At 44.0% G+C, this 17,243-nt stretch overlaps 1 long non-coding RNA gene across 1 annotated transcript; it reads left to right on the top strand.

The window, feature by feature from the left end:
- Positions 1-3,382: 3,382 nt before the first annotated feature.
- On the top strand, positions 3,383-15,546 carry LOC310876327. The gene is made up of 3 exons (XR_014570721.1): positions 3,383-3,633; positions 15,147-15,186; positions 15,432-15,546. It is a non-coding gene; the product is annotated as an uncharacterized lncRNA (long non-coding RNA).
- Positions 15,547-17,243: the final 1,697 nt, after the last annotated feature.

Genomic DNA, 17,243 nt, shown 5'->3' on the forward strand with positions numbered 1-17,243 from the left:
CACGTCGTCCTTTCTGATTGTACACATTGTGCAACGCAAGACACAAACTGTAGGCCTACTTAACCATGCGACGCATTGCGAGCTTGTAGATTAGCGCTTTTCAGCGCTCATTTGTAGAGGACGGGGTGATGCATGCAGCATTGCTGACGTTCAGTCTCATAATCACAGTGAAAATGAGCATAATAGGCCTATAGGATTGGACACACCACGGGTGTAACGGGTCGTCGGGTCTTTCGAAACGGGTAGGTTTTTTTCGGATCCGAACCTGTTTTTATCGGCTCCGGATCGGACCGGGTCCAATTATTTCGGGTCCGGTTCTGGGCCGGGTGCGGCCAATTAGAATGTTCTCGGATCCGGATCGGTTCGGTTCTGATATCACCGGGTCCGTTTCGGGCCGGGTCCAATTTTATGGACCCGTGCTGTGCTCTAGTCCCGCGGACCGGCACCGGTGTTTGGGAACCTCTGATATAGATGATACATGCACTGTGACTGTGTCATATTGGAGAGGCCACTGAATGCGCAGTGCTTTGTTTGACAATTGACATGCTCCGTATTTGAGCGCGCGGCAGCTCCACCCGCCCCTGTTAAATCCCCCCCCCCCCCCCGCCGCCGCCAGAAACGATAAATCGATACGACTTCAACTTTACTGTCCGACAAGGCGACTGGGAAAAATCGCTCTGGATTAAGAGCGTCTGCTAAATGACTATGTTGTAAAGTGTTACTGTCCTACACCTGGACATTACTGTCCTACAACTGGACATTACACATTGCTGTCCTACACCTGGACATTACACATTACTGTCCTACACCTGGACATTACTGTCCTACACCTGGACATTACACATTATACTGTCCTACACCTGGACATTACTGCTGCTACACCTGGACATTACTGCTGCTGCACCTGGACATTACTGCTGCTACACCTGGACATTACTGCTGCTACACCTGGACATTACTGTCCTACACCTGGACATTACTGTCCTACACCTGGACATTACTGCTGCTGCACCTGGACATTAACGTCCTACACCTGGACATTACTGCTGCTGCACCTGGACATTACTGCTGCTGCACCTGGACATTACTGTCCTACACCTGGACATTACACATTACTGTCCTACACCTGGACATTACTGCTACTACACCTGGACATTACTGTCCTACACCTGGACATTACTGCTGCTACACCTGGACATTACTGCTGCTACACCTGGACATTACTGTCCTACACCTGGACATTACTGCTGCTACACCTGGACATTACTGTCCTACACCTGGACATTACTGTCCTACACCTGGACATTACTGCTGCTACACCTGGACATTACTGCTGCTACACCTGGACATTACTGCTGCTACACCTGGACATTACTGCTGCTACACCTGGACATTACTGTCCTACACCTGGACATTACTGTCCTACACCTGGACATTACTGTCCTACACCTGGACATTACTGCTGCTACACCTGGACATTACTGCTGCTACACCTGGACATTACTGCTGCTACACCTGGACATTACTGCTGCTACACCTGGACATTACTGCTGCTACACATGGACATTACTGCTGCTACACTTGGACATTACTGTCCTACACCTGGACATTACTGTCCTACACCTGGACATTACACATTACTGTCCTACACCTGGACATTACTGCTGCTACACCTGGACATTACTGTCCTACACCTGGACATTACTGTCCTACACCTGGACATTACTGCTGCTACACCTGGACATTTACTGTCCTACACCTGGACATTACTGTCCTACACCTGGACATTACTGCTGCCAACTGAATCGTTTGTACCTTGTCTAAGACAAGATATCATATTTGTGTCTCACACTATTATATTAATATTTCACTGTAGCCTATATATTGTATTGCTTTAATGCCATTACATTATAATTATAACTATGGTAGTTTCAGACTCATAGGATAGAGCCCAGGGTGCCGGGCCAGTTCCTGCGAGCCGCCCGCGTCCGAAACGGTAGAGAAATGACAGTTACCATGTAGGGGGCCCCGGGGGCCTCAGAACATCCAGACCCCCAGGAACACGCCCGGGGGCCCGGACGGTTCCGGTGTGCACGTGTGCCGCCACCACGTCTGCCTTATTTTTACATTTTCTTAGTTCAAACCATTCCATGATTTCCCCATGCCCTCTGAACAGAAACAAGTTGCGATGTGGCCCCTCCCCTTCACTTCACACACACACACACACATACATGCACACGCACACGCACACACACACACACACACACACACATTACTTTGTCCCTACAATGTGCACGGGCTACTGGCACCGTTCCTCATCGATGTTAATCTCTGCATGGCTCATTTCCATCCGTCACAGTCAGGGACCCTGCTGACGGTTTGGTGGATGGTGGTCCACTGCATGGTTACCCTCCTACTGCATATACAGTAACAGCACTGCATCATCTCATGCAGATTGGCTATTTTGCCGTTTGTGAGGACGCACACATGGGCGCACGTTATTACGCGTGGTAAAGGGTTAAATTGCGTGACTGCTACACTCAAAGGGTGAGACTTGGCAGCCCTGGTCATAAATATTCAAATGTCCTTCCTTCTGTGGAAGTGAACAAAGAGACTCTGAAAATGTATCAGTTACCTTTATTATCTCCCTTCTTGGTGAAGGGAGATAATAAAGGAAGTGAACAAAGAGACTCTGAAAATGTATCAGTTACCTTTATTATCTCCCTTCTTGGTGAAGGAAGATAATAAAGGAAGTGAACAAAGAGACTCTGTGTAGGCTTACCATACGTCCTCTTTTGCCCGGACAAGTCCTCTTTTGGGAGGCTGTCCGGGGGGTTTTGTAAAATCCTGCAAACGTCCGGGGTTTTAACTTTTGAGGGTAGCGTGTATTTACAATGCACGTTCATGGTTGGGGCACGTTCAGAAATAGCGCACTGAGCGATGTAATGCAAACTAATAGGCGAGTGTGCTCTGGTGCGATATTTCCGAACGCGCCCGAACAAAGCACTCTGAGGCCGCAGTCACACCTATCAGACAACGTGTGTTGTGTGATAAAACAATGTTTTCTGTCTTGTCGTTTGTCGCATCAATTTACCACAATGCTTTGCGGAATCTGGGCGGTGCGAGGACATGCGGAAACACATCCACGTGTTGCCTGTTGTCCTTACGCTGTTAGCTGCGGGACACAGTAGCTATAGTAGCTTGCTGGTTATTGCAACTCGTTTGTGGTGACAAAATGGTTTTTTGGAGGAGAAAGAGGGCTCTTGTGCTGGCGATCTTGGTGGCGAGGAGAAAGAGGGAAAGGGAGACGCGCCAGAGAGAGCTTGTCGCCAGGAGATTGAGGCTGGAGGAGGAGGAGAGAATGCGAGCGAGGGAGATTCAAATGGCCCCTCCGGTCCGTAGGAGGCGGCGAGTGTGGGTCGATCCGATCTTTCAAGTTCGGAAACGGCTCGGTGACGGTCACCAGCTTTATTGGGAGCTACGTCGGGATGAAACCCGTTTCCACCAGGAATTTAGAATGTCTATCCAACAGTTCGATTTCCTGCTGGCGAGGGTGACTCCAGACATTCAGAAGCAAGACACTTTCTACAGGGAAGCGATACCTCCCGCTGAACGTCTTGCTATCTGTTTACGGTACAGTAACTATGTTACGTTCATTTTGTTGATTACCCACCTAGTAAATGCATCGTTAGCTCGAAAACTCGCCAATCAGCTAACGTGTGTGGATGGCTGCAATTCGAAACTGGCCTCTGTAAAATCTGAATCCCCCCCCCACCCCATTTTCCCTCACTGTATATTGTATCTTTTCCCTTTTTTTGCTTCCCATATGATGAATTTAGCTACATAGAAATGTCTATTTGTATGTCTCTAAATGTTTGTATGTCTTTAAATGTTTTGATGAATTGAACAATGTGGACCCTGTTGTAAACAAGTGTAATGCTTAATTGGGTCGTCCACTCACAGTTGACAGTCTTTGTATTGAGTTTGTGCTTAAAATGTACTGTAAATTCTACAAACTGTTAATAAATATTTAAATCAATCAAAGTGTGCACTGTGCAGCAAGGAATGACAGGTAGACTTAAATATGTTACTGTAAGCTGGAAATCATAACAGCAACAGGAATGTAAATGGATGTGAGGATGAAAGATAATATTATATAGGCTATATGCTTAGTGGATAGTTGTCTACTAAAGGCTGCTGGTGTTTGACCATGATACTGACATGACACTGACATGATGTCAGTATCATGGTCAGTATAATGTCAGTATCATGACAGTGTCATGGTCAGCATCATGTCCGTATCATGGTCAGTATAATGTCAGTATCATGTCAGTGTCATGGTCAGCATCATGGCAGTATCATGGTCAGTATCATGTCAGTATCATGGTCAGCATCATGGTCAGTATCATGGTCAGTATCATGGTGAGTATCATGTCAGTGTCATGTCAGTATCATGGTCAGTATCATGGTCAGTATCATGTCAGTGTCATGGTCAGTATCATGTCAGTATAATGGTCAGTTTAATGTAAATATGTCAGTATCATGGTCAGTGTCATGGTCAGTATATAGTCAGTATCATGTCAGTGACATGGTCAGTATATAGTCAGTATCATGTCAGTGTCATGGTCAGTATCATGGTCAGTGTCATATATTACATCAATCAATTATTATTATTATTATTATTAATCAATAAACCAAAAAGGCAATAAACATAACTGAAAAAAGCTGCTTATACTTTCAAATCTAAACCAAATAGTTGTGAAAGTGATCTGTCGGAATGGTGGGACTTTTTCTGCCGCGGGTCCCTGTCGGAATGGTGGGACTTTTTTCTGTCGGAATGGTGGGATGTTTACAAATATGGAGCATACCACCATTTCGACAATTAGAAGTCAATGTCGGAGTGGCAGCATGTCGGAATGGAGAGTGAACACCGTTTGGGGGTCATGCAAGGTGGAGAGAGCACCAAATACTTCCCAGCTCTGTTCAACTGGCTTTTTATAGATTATATAGTTACCTACTGTAAATCAGCGGGTCTTACACTTTAACATGTCAAACTCCATATTAATATGATTTTCTGCCGAGGATCCCCATGTGAAAAGATGTGTTGGGAACCCCCTGGTCCAGTGCGTCATACTCGTAGCGTTTTTTCCCCCCGATTCGGACGATATCACAATCATTATATATATATATATATATATATATATATATATATTAACACATTTTGCAACACACTTCTCACTTTGAGAACCACCACTGTAAAAGCAATCATACAGATCATAATCCAATTTCAATTCAATGGAGATTCATTGGCATGAGAAAACAAACGTTTACATTGCCAAAGCAAGTGTCACAATACACTAAAAAAAGTAGAAAATGGGGGAAGTATATGCAGTTGGAGGAGGTGCAGCATTTTGCAAACAGAGCTATGTCACTTTGCATCGTTATGTTAGAACATGGTATAAAGCTTTTTGAAACAAACTGTCACTTTGGGACAAATGACATTTATTCTCAGGACTATTGAAATAGTATGCAGACTCTGATATAAGATCTGTTTAAATCCAAAGTTAAACATTTGAATAGGAAGGAAGACACTGGAGCATCACAGACAGTTCAAGCCCTTTTTAATGCACACACAGGGTGAAGGTAAAAAATGACAACAAGTATAGGGCACATCTTTGTCAGGTCATGACGAAGATGTTACCTATACATAATTATTATGATCAAAATGTTCTCAAACTGTTTGATGCTCCACTGTCTAACCCATTTTGGGCGGGAACCCCTTTTGGTGTTTTAAACATTATGTTATAATTTAGCTATTGAAAAATAGCAGATCTACAAGCTCATAGCGTGCTACGAGCTTGTAGGTCTGCTATTTTTGAAAAATCGTAAAAATGTGGCGCAAATCTTTGAATATATATTAGGTCTAAATGGGTTAAACATTTGAATGTCGTGGGAAGAATTTAACTGTCATATTATAGATGCATTATGTATAAACTGTTTTTTTTTATATATATATAACTTTTTTAATTCAGAAATGTCGACCATCTGAAAAGGATGTTAATTTGTGCACTCAATAGTTGCTGTGGGCTACTTTTGAACAAATTATTTCATCATTCAGCCATGCCATTGTTCTCCAGAGCCACTATTAAAGCAATGCCATTATGATTATAGATCCAGTATATATGGATGCTGAGGTTCTGTAATATTAATAATGCAGAGCTAACATTATCTTATCAACATCACTTGAACTTGAACAAGTCAGTTCAGATTGTGTGTTAACGTTGTGATTATTGTCTCTACCTATTTTACAGGTATCTTACCACTGGTCACAATTACCTGGCCATCTCCAGCAGTTTCCGTGTTGGCCGCTCCACTGTGGTTGGCATTGTGCCCACTGTGGCAGCTGCCATCTGGAACACCATGGCTGAGGACTTCATGCCTGTGCCAAAGAAGGATGATTGGAAGGCTATATCCGATGTATTTGCTGAGAAGTGGCACTTTCCTCACTGTGTGGGTGCCATAGATGGCAAACACATTGCCATCAAGGCACCCGACAGATCAGGATCGCTCTTCCACAACTACAAAGGGCACTTTTCAATTGTCCTGCTGGCTGTGGTGGATGCTCTTGGCTTGTTCCGTGTGGTCGACGTAGGTGCGTATGGGGGTGGCAGTGACGGTGGGGTACTTGCAGTGTCTCATTTTGGGCGGGCTCTGACGAGGGGTACACTGGACCTTCCTGATGATGCCCCGCTCCAAAATGCTGAGCACCTGGGGCCACTTCCGTACGCGTTTGTGGCGGATTTGGCTTTCCCTCTGCGCCAGAACCTGCTTCGCCCATACACGCGCCAGTCGCTCCGCACGGACACCCACCGTGTTTACAATTACCGGCTGTCCCGCGCACGGCATGTTGTGGAGAGTGCCTTTGGTGTGCTGGTGACAAAGTTCAGAGTGTTCCACGGAGTCATCGAGCTCAACCCTGACCACACTGAGAAGGTTGTGAAGGCTACCACCGTCCTCCACAACTTCATCAAATGGGGCCAGCAGGACGCAGCCCACATGCCTCCAGTGGAGCCTTCACATGCTGCAGGGGCAGCAGTCAGGAGGAACTTTGATGGTCTCCAAGTGCAAAACACTTTCAGGGAGTACTTTAACTCTCCAGCCGGTGCGGTGCCGTGGCAAGAGCGCCATTTGTAATCCCCTGTGTCTTTATTATTCTTTTTTTAGTTTGAAGATTATGGCCTGTATTTTGCGTGTCTTACCAGTGTAGTACCAGGTCTTATTCCCTAACTTGAGTAAACTAAAGACCTGGAGGCGTGATCAATGCCATTTGGCTATTCTGAGTGGCCAGAGAGCATTGATCACGCCTCCAGGTCTTTAGTTTACTCAAGTTAGGGAATAAGACCTGGTACTTAAGACACGCAAAATACAGCCCTGTGAGTTCCAATGAACCTGAGAGCGATGCCGTCCAGGGTCACCCATGGCGGTAAGGTCAAAGGGGAGGTTCCATTTTCTTCTTTTTTGTCCTTTTTAGTTAGAAGATTGTGAGTTCCAATGAACCTGAGAGCGATGCCGTCCAGGGTCACCCATGGCGGTAAGGTCAAAGGGGAGGTTCCATTTTCTTCTTTTTTGTCCTTTTTAGTTAGAAGATTGTGAGTTCCAATGAACCTGAGAGCGATGCCGTCCAGGGTCACCCATGGCGGTAAGGTCAAAGGGGAGGTTCCATTTTCTTCTCCATTTAATTTGTCTTCTCCTTGGATCGTCACCTTGTAGTGGTGGAGAAGCTTGTGAGTTCCAATGAACCCGAGAGCTATGCCGTCGGGAGCTTTGCTCCTGGTAGGGTCACCCATGGCGGACAGCTCAAGGGGGAGGTTCCAGACGAAGTGCGATCCAACACCTCTACGGAGGACCAGACACATGCTGACATTCCAGGAGCATCACAACAGCTGGGAATGAGGATCTGAAGGCTGCAGCAGCATTGAGCCCCTACTATTCTTGGACTCTATGCGACTGGATCCTGACCCAAATCTGTTAATGACTGCTTAATGGCTGTCTGTGTGCCCGTCTCCCCATGTGATGCAAACGCAAAGGTATCCTCCCGAAAGTGAATGTACACATGACATCCCTTATTTCACCTGACAGTGGATGACCACCACAAATGAGCTGGACATCCTGCAGTCAAAATAGACCAAAATGACCAAAATCTCCATCCGGCCCGGTCAGAAGCTAACAGCACTGTTACAAGCAACTGTCTACAAGCTACAGGTCCACAGTGTCATGGAGTACGCCTCACTCCATGACTCCATGATGAGTGCTCCACCTACAAATCTCAGTCTACTTGAAAATATTCAGAGGAAGGCTCTCAAAATAATTTGAGTTGACCAGGAGGACACTGCCAGTACAACACTCTCCATCGACAGCCACAGAAGACACATTGCTGCTGTTACAGTCCTTTACAAAATGCCTTGTATGGCACAGCTCCAACCCCCCCCCCCCCCCCCCCTAGGCTCCAATACACGCACATTGGACAGAACCTTTCTCCACACCTTTCTCCACACAGCTGTCTGTGGGTGGAACAGCCTACCAGAGCATGTAGTTGACTCCATCACAGCCAGTGGCCTTCAAGCCTTTAAACGTGGAGTTCATAGACACCTCCTGACCACCCCCTCACACTGACTGTTGTGCTGCAGTGAACTGTAGGATTGGCCAATGGAAATATATATGCAGTGACAGATGACACTATGATCCCAGGTAAATGTCCCTGTGAAGCAGTAGTAACATGCATTATCAATCTCCCCACTGACATTATTGAACACACTGAGCTTGGACATATACTGTCTTATCACTGAAATCAGTATACACATGCTTTTTAAGTTTATATATACCTGAACTAAGTTGTTACATGTCATTTCTGATTGTGTGTTAACATTGCGATTGATTTTTCTCTTCCTCTTATCCAGACACCATGCCACTGGTAAACAATATCACTACATTTGCAAAAGCGTCCTCATAACAAAGTCCCTCATCACAGCTGAGTTGACACGAGAAGTTGATGATCAGTCTACAGTGAGCAGTGTCCCCATGAGCAAGTAACACATGTACAGTAGGAGCTCCACACTATTCCTCCTACTTCCACAGCTGACCTACGTCACGCTGACAAACCAAAGGATTCCTAGTGCAGCTACAAAAGAAACTATCATCCGAGGTAACGTCCCTATTAAAGCATTAGTAACATGTAATAATCTGTATTCTCCGATTCCCCACTGTCATTGCTCAGTGCAAACATGTACATCTGCTGTCTTTGATTCATGTCCACCTATCTCTGCAGAATGTTGAAGGAGTCAGTGGAGGAGTACCTGTCCCTGCAGGAAGTGCTGTGCCAAGTGGATAAGATGTAGGCCAAGCTGCTCAAAGAGGAGGCCTTCCTGGAAGGACCAGACCACCTGATCTCTAGAGCAAAGGTCAGGAAATTATATGTCTGCCTGTGTAACTCTGTTAGTAAGATTGGATATAGACCGATTCCGTAACAGTATCATGGTCGCAGCCTACGTATTTCCTGTAGGCGGAGCCGACATTATTTTGACATTCCGTTTTCTTTTTCTTTTTTATGTTGCCACTACTGTTGGAGCAGCCATAAACTACACAGGTTCATCACAATGTTCTGGGCATATTTGTAATATTAGTGTTAGTAAAAAGGAGGTAAAAGAGTAACGTTTGAGGCAGACTAAACATCAGTCACTCTGCCGTTCACTGTAGTGGAAGAGGTGCGCCTGGTGAGGATTTAAACCCTGCAGCTATGTCGAGTCCACCTACAGGAAATACGTAAGCTGCGACCATGAGACCCACTACGGAATCGGTCTATACTGCTGTGGTTGGATACCACCTCCCCAGCCACTGCAGATATGCTACTGTATGTCCAGAGATTATAAAAATACGTGTGAACATGTGTGCAGGTAGTAGGTACTCTGACCTGGACCAGTGGATCTCCCAGTACCAGACAGCCTTCTCCAGCCTGCAGGCCATAAAGCTGGCCATGCCTCGGTGAGATACAGTGACACTATGCTGTCATATGTGCACTCCTTGCAAATGAACCCATTAAGACTTCAGCTCGATTCTACAAAAGGTTTTCTAAATCATGAAAAACCTATGTTTCTATGTCAGTGGTCCTGAAACTATTTCATATCAACGACCCCTAGAATTATATGTATTTGGCCTCCGACCCCCATCTCAAAATATGTTGTTCCAGGGACCCCACAGAAGCAAACATTTGAGTTAAAAACGTTTGTTTTGAAAGAATATATGTTCCAAATTTGAGCCACATTTTCACAAATTTTCAAAAACAGCAAATCAACAAGCTTGTAGCACAGCACCAAGTGCCTCGTTATCAGCTTGTAGATCTGCTATTTTTCAATAGCTAAAGTATAACAATGCTTAAAACACCAAAAGGGCTTTCCGTCCTGAATTTGTTAACAATATCAACCTGGTATGGCACTCCTACTATGCTTGACACAGTAGGTGGATTGAACTATTGGTGCACAGGCCTTTGTCTGGCTGGCAGAATGTAGAACAGCATACTATTTAGGATACTAAAACATCATCATTGTGAATATTGTTCATTGTGTAGGAAACGCCACTAGCATATGGGACGCTCCTTTCAACACTATTTCACTGACATTATATTTTTGCTCTAATCCATCCATGTACACCTGAACTATAATTATCAACCATGCTTGTTAACATTGATGATTGTGTACCTCTCTTACAGATATCTTTGCACTGGAATTGTCTATCACTCCATTTCCAAAAGCTTCCTCATACCATAGCCCCTCACCGCTGCTGTCACGTAGTGAGTACGTTCATCAGAGAAACGTGACACAACAGCCAGCAAGAGGATGGAACGGGGAACCTTCCAATTCCAAGACGGCCACTCCACCTCCTGAGTCACTTGGTAATCATGATATTGTAACACTTGGTGCAAATGGTCTCCCATAGTGAAGTACGTAGACCAGTGTCTCTCAACCTTTTTTGTCCCGGGGCACACTTTTCATAGCCTAAAAATCTCGGGGCACACCTAGATATATGGTGTGTGTATATACTGTATATATAATATATATATATATATATATATATATATATATATATGTGAACCCAATATACTTTTAAAAACACACATGACAGCACTCGTCAAATTACTTTAAAGAGAAAGAAAAGGACAGACAGTGCCTCAGTTTCACCAATTTATTTTTGAAAACTCATACAAAATGTAGCACACACATGTTCAATTTGTCAATGCAAAGTAATACTTCTAAATAAAAAAAGGAGTTGCCACAATACAATGGTCTTAAACTTGAGCACTTTTGTACAAAGAAAATCGTAAAAAACAATTGATAAAAAGAAAAGTAAATATTTTTGACAAGTTCTGTCTTAGTGTGAACCTTGAGCTTGTTTTCCTGAACAAAGAGTTTTTATCCTGGCTGGATGCTGGACAAACAGACACGGAGCTCTTCATTTTCAAGTCAGGCTTGAAAAGCTAAGCTCACAGGTAGGTTGTGGAAAAGGGGAGCAGCACTGCCATTGCGCTGGCTGTGATGGCTGGATATTCTTTCAAGTATCAAGAGACTTGCCTGCTTCGTTGTGTCTTTCTCCTTTTTTTTCTTTCAAGCTCAAGAAAAAGTGTTTGTCCTTCGTAGCGAGTTCATCATGATTGGTATGAAGGTGGCGCTTCAGTTTACTCGGAACCATGCGCTGTTTGCAGCTTGAATCCACAAACTATACACAGCGGAATCGGGTATGTTTTATCCCCAGTAAACGTGAATCCAAACTTCATGTAATCATCGCGGTACAGTCTGGCAGGGGCTTTCTTTGTAGGCGTTGCGTTAGTAGCCACTAGCCGCCGTTGTTGCTGTTGTTGCTGTGCCGTCGTCAGGTGGAGGTGACTCGGCGGCGCTGTGTGTGCTGCTGTCGGGTTCTGGTGGTGTCTTTCTGGAGGGAGCGAAATGTCTGTGCTGTGCCCCATTTATACAGTAAAGTTGCCAGGCGATTAACATTTCTATGGCCGATGGTCGTTAAGAGTGAAGAGTCTATTGTTCCGTCGTCATGTTGTTTTCGCATGTCTAATTAGACGTGTGACAACAACAACGACGCAACAATAGGACGCCTATCTATCGCTTTCGGGGGAGGGCTAGTGTTACTTTTGGTCAAAATCTCGAGGCACACCTGGAGATTTCAAAGGCACAGTAAAGTGCCGCGGTACATAGGTTGAGAAACACTGACGTAGACAATGCTCACTTTCATGTAACCCAACAACATTAACAAATAGCCATTGAAAAAGTCATTTAGGACGAATGGATCAGCAATGGCTATAGAAAATGCTCGATTTTCAGTCGTCTGCTGTGTAACCCTTTAAAAGTTTGCGACACATTTGGAATTACTTAACTGCAGTGTATCCTGCAACCTACTCCGCATGACTTATTTAGTTATTAATTTGTTTCAAAGTGTGACTTTAATATAGTGTAAGCTGAGCTTAGGTTGCTACCAACCAAATTTACGTTTAGACATGGTTCAAACTAAATTTGCTGAGAGGGACCAAATGCTTAATTGTTGCTTATTTCTTTTGGTCCGGATAGCGTTCCCCACAGGACATTGTAAACGTAACCAAATATGCAAATGAGACATGGTCAGGCCATGGATCTATTGACAGAATAGGCTATTCCTGTGGAAGATTATTTCACTGACAAACTACAACAGAAGGTTGTTTTGTTTTTGGATATTATCAAATATCTGTGAAGAAAAACAGTGAGTACATTTAATAGTCACTTATAGGCTCATTAAAAAAAGGAAAAGGCATGCATTTCAGGCTACGGACAGAGGGCGTAACCCCACACACACACACACACTTGTAAGTCATTCCAGTCATTCTAGCCACCCCTCTGCCGCTTTTTATTTTATGACGAAAAAAATTGAAAACCAAAAAAAAAACGTCATAAGGGTTTCATCACAGCTGAGTTGACACAAGAATTTCAAATAATATTTCATAGCAAACACAAAAAATAATTGTCATAAAAAATAATAACTCATGCCTGGGCCGTGGATCAGTGATCCAGGCACCTTTGCTGGTAATCCAGTCTGGCAGTGTGCCGCGGGCTCGACTCCTGATCCTGACGGCCTTTACTGTGTGTCTTCCCCCCCATCTCTCTCCCCATTTCCTGCAATAGAATTGCATGGCGTTGGCTGGCGTTGGTCGCCATTTTGTGCGTCCACCAATGCCTGGTGAATTGCCAGGCGGAGTTTATTTTTGGCCAATGGAGTCAGTTTGTCCATTTCATGGCCAATAAAGTGAATAAAATGGTGCGTGTCGGGTTGCAGGTCCCGTCCATCCTTGAGCTGGTGCAGGACATCCCTCTCAAAGGCGCTGGGCTGCTGCTCTGACCCTGCAGGGCCTGCACCCTGCCCAGACCCAGAGGCCGTCTGCTGCTGCTGACTGGATCCTATTCAACAAAGGTTCAACCATTTATTACATTGACTTTGTATTTTATTACACAACGTCAAATGTCAAATCTGACTATAGTCACACAAAGTATAAATCAAATATTACATTGGGGTTGAGTTGTTTTTGTCTTTGCTTTGTACACATGTTCATGACTTTTCTGTATCTTACCACTTTCACCATGTGATGGCTGCAACAGAGGCTGACCAACAGAGGCTGGTGGTCTGGCCTGATGGCTCCTGGTAGCAGGGTTCCAGTGCCTGTAGGTGTGGCCTGATATGAAGTAAGATTTAATAGCATTATATAGAGCTTGTATTTTTTGGTGTTTGACTTGCAAATCCCAATGAGTTGTCTAAAGATCTTACCATTTCCACTAGCCGATGGCAGCACAGGCCTCTGCTCAACCACAGCAGAGGCCTGTGGTCCAGTCATCTGACTGGTGACCAGTCCGGTCATCTGACTGGCTGACCCTGCAGAAGCCTGTGGTCCAGTCATCTGACTGGCTGACCCTGCAGAAGCCTGTGGTCCAGTCATCTGACTGGCTGACCCTGCAGAAGCCTGTGGTCCAGTCAGATGACTGGACCACTGCTGGTTGGCTGACCCTCCTCTGCCTCTGCCTCTGCCTCTACCTCTACCTCTACCTCTGCCTCTGGCTGTTGCACAGCTGGTGGCAGTGTGGCTGGTGTGACTGACTTCTATGAAGTAAGTTTTAATCACAATATGATATAGACCTTGAATTGCTTTTGGGTTAGATTCTTAAATGGAAATGGTTTCATTTGGAATGTCTTACCACTTTCAGCAGCTGTGTCCATCACGGGCTGGTGACCTGCCTGGTACCCAGGTACCGTGGTTGGCAGTCTGTGGCCTGGTGATCGACTGGACCCCCTCCCTCGTCGTCTTGTGTAACAGGCTGGTATGAAGTAAAGTTTAATCATAATATGATATTGTGCTTGAATTGTTTTTGTTGCATTTGTAAATGTCAATGACTGTCTTTTACACCTTACCACTTTCACCAGCTGGGGACTGAATATACCCGAGTCCAGGGGTTGTGGGTCTGTGGTCTGCTGCTGACCAACTCGGCCCTGCTGCTTGGCTGGTGCGACCGGTTGTGCTGTGACTGGCAACTATGAAGAAGTTTAATCATATGATATTGAGCTTGATTTTCTTTTCTTTCATTTCTAATTGTCAATGTCTTGTCTGTACATCTTACCATGTTCAGCACGCTGTGGACCTCGCTCCCTGGCTGGCACTGCCAGCAGAGACTGGGACTGGCTGCCGTCCTCTATTAGGTAATGTTGCAAACAGTCAGTAGAACTTTCTATTGGAATTGTAAGCCCTAAAACTCTAGCAAAGTGTAATTTAGTTTGGATAACTATCACAACATGTTACCTGGTACATTCAGGAACACCAAGTCAATGGTGAACTCCGGGTCATCCTCCACGGCCGCTGGTGACCATGTGTCAGCTCCACGTTGAGTTGGCTCTGAAATTGTATAAAGTCTAAAGTAAGGTTTCATGTCTTAACATTTAGAGCAACGGAGGAATAAGAAAGCTTCTGCTGGCTCCCTTCTATGAAGTAAGGTTCAAACATTTATTTAATTTGTTGTTCTTGTAAACATTTGTTCTGATTAATATGCATGTCTTATTTTTACCCCTTTCAACAGCAAACATGTCCTGCCTGGAAATCTGAGTGGCATCTGTAAAGTAAGGGTTAACATGTTATTGAATACAGCTTCATGGCTTGATGTCGAATTTGAAATTAGTTGTCTTATTACTAATATACATAATTCTCTTACCACTGTCATCAATGTAGGGGTGGAGGACGTGGTGAAGCTGCACACTTCTTTCTATGAAGTTAGATTGAAACATATATTGTGTACACCTGTATGGTTTGGATTCGTGTTGTTTGTAAACTGTTATGATTAACATGCATATATTACCTCTTTCAGCAGGAAACGGCGAGCTGGGCACCTGATATGGTGGCAGACTTCTGTCTATTAACAAATGGGAAAGAAAATGGAGGTTCAGAATTCCCAAAATTCAAAAGAAAAACAAATACATGAACTACAACACATTTCCAGAAATGTCATCATAGATAAGGTAAAATCAGCACTATTAAAAGTGTACAGATGCTTAGAACTAGAATCATCCTAGGATTCTCTCATGACTTTACAAAGGTCTTCTGGAAATGCAAGTTCACAATACATTGCATGTTAACGAAAGGTGTGCGACAAATTTGATAAACATCTTGGGAGACAATCTTTAAATTCTCCAGCTCAGAAAAGAAAAACCAAGGCTCTGGATGTTAGAGATGAGGGGATGCTAATCTTTTTGATAGAACTGTGTTCAGTCAAATTCACAACCACATGGTGAATGTCTGTGTAGAGCAACGGTGCCCACACTTTTTGGATTTTACTTCAAAATGACCTGCTCAACGATATCTACCCACCTCAAAATAATTATCTATATTATATATACTTAGTTATACATATTTATATTGTATAAATATTATCCCCACAATAGTATGTAACTATATACTATATAACTAATTTAGTTTTAACATTTTTCATGAGGGGTTTCTGGAATAGCGATGCTGGCATTACATGTAGACCAGGGGTGCACAGTAGATCACAAGGGCTGTGCAGGTAGATCACATGACATGCCCCTAAAAAGTATTTAAAAAAGTTCGAAAATATTTTTGGAATCTGCCACTTGAATTAAGGGGACTTGATTGATTGGCATCAAAAAGGGCCTGTCAGCTCAAACCCACTATTTGGTTTTCAAGAGTTTTGCTGTGCACAAATGTCAGTAGCATTACAGATTAAATACAACAAACCCTACATATTTCTCCATATTTAAATTATATCTTTTTAGGGGCATGCCATGTCGTCTACCTGAACAGCCTTTGTGATCTGCTGGGAGATTGCAATCTACCTTTTTTGCAGCCCTGGTGTAGTGTTATTTCATTTTATTTTTTGGCAGTGCATTTGGTGTGTTTGTGCACACACAAAAATGAAGGGACCATTGAAAAACATGCAGATACTTTATCGTATGTACAAGGACAAATAATGTAGCAGAGGCTCTTCGGGCACAAAGACTGACTGAATAGATAGAAAAGCAAAACACTGTAATGTGACAAGCATTTATCTGTTCTTTTCCCAAATAAAAGTAAATTACAAAAAGGAAAAAAGGCTCTAAATGTGTGTTAAGTCTTGCATTTGTTAACAGTCATGAGTAATATGCGTCTCACCACTGTCTGGGAAGAGGTGGCGGCTGTGACCTGCTGGGTGCTGCTGATGCTGAATTTCATCTGAGAAAAGTTCCAAACATATTTATTGTGTACAATTCTTTAAGCGTTGGTGTTGAATTTGGAAACAGTCACTATATAACAGTCATAATACACGTGCTGTGTATTATTATTTATTACCTGCATTTCCAGCATAGAATAACTCCTGGGAGTCCTGGCTGCCGTGCTGCTGATTGCTGTCTATAAAGGTTGAAAGATATATTGTAAAACTCTGTTGTGTGCTGCCTCAAAACGGTCATAACAAATATTTCTCTTACCATTTGGAGATGGGTAATTGGAGGTTGTTTCTCTCTCCGTGACGTGGGGCTCCAAAAACGACATAATTTCGTACAGTGGCCATTTGTGAGTGCCCCTCCCTTCACTGCCACTTTTGGGGTTTCTCAACTCTCGCCTTGTCCTGGTGTACTGGTTGCGGAGGCCTGTCCACCTATCAAAGCACTTTTGTGCTGAGTAT

The sequence above is a fragment of the Protomyctophum parallelum genome (genome assembly GCF_964188405.1).
Source record: "Protomyctophum parallelum genome assembly, chromosome: 19".
NCBI classification, from domain to species: Eukaryota; Metazoa; Chordata; class Actinopteri; order Myctophiformes; family Myctophidae; genus Protomyctophum; species Protomyctophum parallelum.